Below are 4,761 nucleotides of genomic sequence, written 5' to 3'. Positions count from 1 at the left end.
TATTGACTCACACTTTAACTAATTACAGAGCTTGGTTTTTCCTTTTTTATTTCAACATAATATTGACCAACATTAGAAGCAATCGAATGAAACCTAGATGTCTGCGTTGGTTTTATTTAAATCGGCATGGTTGTAGTGGGATCAGTGGCCATGTAGATGTATGGAGACATGTACGTTGCCCAGAAGGGTTAATCTGTTAGTCTGTCAGCCCTTCATTTTTGAGCTAATACGTTGCAGGCAGTTAACATCTTTGCCGTCAAGGGTTAACATGAAATCAACGTTTTAACCTATTTAGACCTGAAATCTCCGTTTTTGAGCTTACGAGCGGCGTGGAATGGACAGTTTGCTTGTTTATAAGTGAAATTAACGTGCTTGCTGTCACGCTTTAACATGAGATCAACATTTTAACCTATTTAGGCCTGAAATCACCACTTTCGATCTTACGCAATGCGTGTAATGGACAGCAAGCTCGATTTTAAGTGAAATCAAGAGCCTTGCCGTCAGGCCTTAACGTGAAATCAACATTTTAACCTATTTAGACCAAAAATTGCTGTTTTTTAGTTTACGCGCTGCGTGAAATGAAGATTTTGCTCGATTTTACGTGAAATCAAGAGCCTTGCCGTCAGGCCTTAACGTGAAATCAACATTTTAACCTATTTAGGCCTAAAATTGTCGTTTTTGAGTTTCCACGCTGCGTGAAATGAACAGTTTGCTCGTTTTGAAGTGAAATCAACATCCTTGCTGTCAAGTCATGCTTTAACGTGAAATCTCGTAGAGTTAACAGATTTGGCAGTAATTTGAGTGAAATTGACGTCTTTGCGGTCGTGCGATAACGTGAAATAAGTTTAAACGGTTTTAAAAACCTGAAATCAACACTTTGTAAGGTTACACGTTGATTGTTTTCCTTGCCCTAATACTGCGCTTACCCTAACGTGTCCTGACCTTAACTCTGACCTCATCCGAAACGCTAAGCAATAACGTTAACCCTGAGCAAAAATCTTAACCCTGCTCGCTGGCCTTAGCAATAACGTTTGCCCTAAGCAATAACGTTAACCCTAAGCAATAATCTTAACCCTGAGCGCTAGCCCTAAGCAATAACGTTTGCCCTAAGCAATAACGTTAACCCTAAGCAATAATCTTAACCCTGAGCGCTAGCCCTAAGCAATAACGTTTACCCTAAGCAATAACGTTAACCCTAGGCATAATCTTAACCCTGAGCGCTAGCCCTAAGCAATAGCGCTAGCCCTAAGCAATAACGTTAACCCTAAGCAATAATCTTAACCCTGAGCGCTAGCAGTCCACACCCGCCTCTCGACTGTCCGCCATAAGTTCATACCATTCCGACTAGTTTAGCTGACTGTGTCACGTGACTAGGATGTCACCGAAGAAGACTGCGAACGTTTTCATTGGACGAAATTCCGGGAAATTTGCAAAGACGAATAGAGCTGCACTTCCGGAATTTCCGGAGAAGGACAATCTCGAGACGTACAGATCTCTATCATGAATTTATTTACCTACCGGAATTTCTGGAAATTTAACGATTTTCTAAAACGATGATAAGTTATTCAAAGACTACTGCAAGGCACGTCTTACTGTATATTTTGAAACAATATTTCGGCTGGCCAGGCCAACGCTAGCCTTCTTCAGGCTTATCCCTGAGTGATGGATGTCGTAACACAGATTTCGAAACTAAAAGGAGTGGCGGAAATGACGGACATATAAAACTAAATAGAATAAGGATGTATAAAACGGGTTTACTTAGGTTACAAGTTTTACTCATACCGTGGACTCCAATATTGCTGCTAAATCTATTAGGACTCTCTGGCTCTTTGTGGTTAAGCTCTATGTAGTACACAACAAAGCGGTTGCGGGTCTCCCGCGAGATCGCGGAATCAATCAGAACCGTCAAAAGGGACCTCTACGTCAACTTGGCAACATGATACCGCTGAATCAAATAGTTTAAATACTCTTTACCTTTGGAGCCTTTGGCCATCGTAGCTTTATATGAAAACACACAAACTGCGGTGATAAGCATGAAAATAAAACGTATTGTTGGAAAACAAAAATAGAACTATTTGTCAGTATTGTGGCATGAAAACAAGCACGGTGACCCTCTCTTTTTATTACGTTTTTAACATCTTGTATTGTAACGACGGCATACCAAGTTTCATCGGAAATCTATGGCGGGCCGCCTTTTACTAGGGAATCACCTTAAGGACGTTGGTGCTAATTAGTTGTTTCCGCGCATCTTTACTGCGCACTCAAATTCACAGGCCAGGGAAGAACGCCAGGTCTTGCATTGCCTGATTTCAAACCGTGAAGGACTAGGTACGAGTCTGTTAATTATATGGGATTAGCAGCTATTGATGCACATAGTCTTGAAGTGCAGACCGAGCTGTACAAAATCTCCAAGTCTGGTGTTAATCAGGCTACTTTTGACTGAGATACAGCCATCTGAAAATGTAAAACTGAATTTAAAGAAATGCATGGCCATCGGACGCTGTCCGACATAGCGTCCGGTTGGCCATACATTTCTTTGTAAATTTTGACGTTTTTAAATCGCTGTAGCTCAGTCAAAACTAGCCTGATAAACACCAAACTTGGGGATTTTGTGAATATCGGTGTGCTCTTTCTGACTATGTGGATCAATAGTTGCTAATCCCATAATTTATAGACTCATGCCTAGTCCTTCACGGTTTGAAATTAGGCAATGAGAGCGTGCCAAGTAATAAAATGAACGAGAATCGGGCAGATTGCCATTGCTGTACTTTGCTTGGTGACCCCTATTTTTCTTTTGGTGGATCATTTTCTCTACCCATTTTCTACTTTTAGCGAAACTGAAGTGAATAAAATCTATCGACTCTGCCTTTTCAAGGGTTAAGTTTTGTGAAAATGTTGTTAAAATTTGACATATTTACGCAACGGACCCACTTCTACAAAATATGACTAAAATCGTTTGCCCCCGTTAACTCACCGTCGATATTTTTAGCTATAAACCCCTGCTGACCTGCTGACCATGCTGAATATTTTTTTCTTTTTCTTTTTTTTTTAATTTCGATTTATTTACAGGATTTTCACTTACAATGTTTACAACATTTCAGTTTATATAATAAAATATACTTACACTAAACTAACGTTACATACTTTTTACACGATGTTTAAACTACATTAAAAATATAACTTGCACTTCTTACAATACATATATTATACAATACAATGCTGAATATTACGTGCAGATTTCAGGCAAAATTAGGGTAGTTTTGCACACTCTTAATCTCTGAAACGAAGTCGGTGACCTCCAATTGTTTTGGCATTTTTTGGTATAAGTAACTCATTATCTGACTGCGGTAAAAATTCTATCAACTAGAAAATTTTCGCGCGAAAGGAGTTAATTTTAAAATTTCGTTGTTAGTTTTATCCTAAACTAAACAGTCACTTCTGAAGATGTATGTCGAAACATACGAAATGTCACGTTAAATGATATATGGTTATTTATGTGACTTTTGGTAATCTCGGTGGGCAACAAATAATTAACAATTATTCCATGAGCCCGCGTTGGATATGAAGTGATAAAATAACCAACGAGCGCGTAGCGCGAGTTGGTTATAATCACTTCATATCCAACAAGGGCGAATGGAATAATTGTTTTAGTAAATTCTCAAACCGGGTTTTGTCGCCGATTTTTATTTCCACAATTTTACAAAGCGAAAATTTTTAAACTTGGCGCACTATTTTCCATACGACGTAAAACTCCGAATATTGGCTCATAGTCGGAGTTTTTAAGCCAATCAAACAGCTAGAAATGTAATATTCGGAGCTGCGAATTTACTAAGCTCTATTATTTTCCAACTGCACCTCGTAGAGTACAAATAACGTCCAAAATGAGTACAAATATCACGCGGTTTTTAGACAGGTTTCCTACCGTTGACCAATCAGTTAGCTGGATTCCCCGCGCCAATTTCGTTCCGCTAGGCATACTTTTGTCACGGATTCCCCGTAAATAAAAACTCGCGAAGTTCTCCCCCACGAACATAACAATTTGGCGTGTTGGATAATAAATCTCTTCTTAGACGTTTTGTTGTGTAGTATCGCAGAGAATTTTTACTCGTTGTTTGTATTTTAAATACGGCACAACGAGTAAAATATACTCAGCGATACTACACAGCAAAACGTCTAATAAGATATATTTATTTTATATTACACAAAATTTGACTTTCCTTGATTGTTTATTCATCTACGCCCCGGAAAAATGTCTTCAAACGCCCTGCATTTTTTATCCTTTAAAGAAAACAAAATTTGGACATGCGCCGTTAGCCCCGTTATGTCCCCCCCCCCCCCCCTATAGAATGCATTTCATTAGCCAAAAAAATAGCCATAGATTTCTACTAATTTTTTTTTCAGTTATTGAGGATATTTTTCTTATTGGAATTAGGACATAACTAAAAAGGTCACCGTGCTTTTTTCAGAGAAAAAAGCATTTATTTCTCTGCCGAACTTAGCCTGAGGGAAATTTCTTCTGTTATGAATGTGCACGCGCTTAACCACGCACTCATTTGCGCGTGCTAATGACGCAAAAATCGTGCGGAGTAGGGTTGCGCAGTGCAATACTGAGGAATTACTTGTTTCCATAACTCGATAGAAACACAAAGTACATGTTTTTTATTCCTTTTAGAAAACACCGTGATGGAAAAGGGAAACAACTTGTTAACTTTGATTATTAAAATGTAAATTCTCTTTGCGCGCCCCATCATTACATCAACA

The sequence above is a fragment of the Montipora capricornis genome, chromosome 1 (genome assembly GCF_036669925.1).
Source record: "Montipora capricornis isolate CH-2021 chromosome 1, ASM3666992v2, whole genome shotgun sequence".
NCBI classification, from domain to species: domain Eukaryota; kingdom Metazoa; phylum Cnidaria; class Anthozoa; order Scleractinia; family Acroporidae; genus Montipora; species Montipora capricornis.
The sequence above is the reverse complement of the archived record's forward strand: the minus strand, read 5'-3'. Positions refer to the sequence as shown.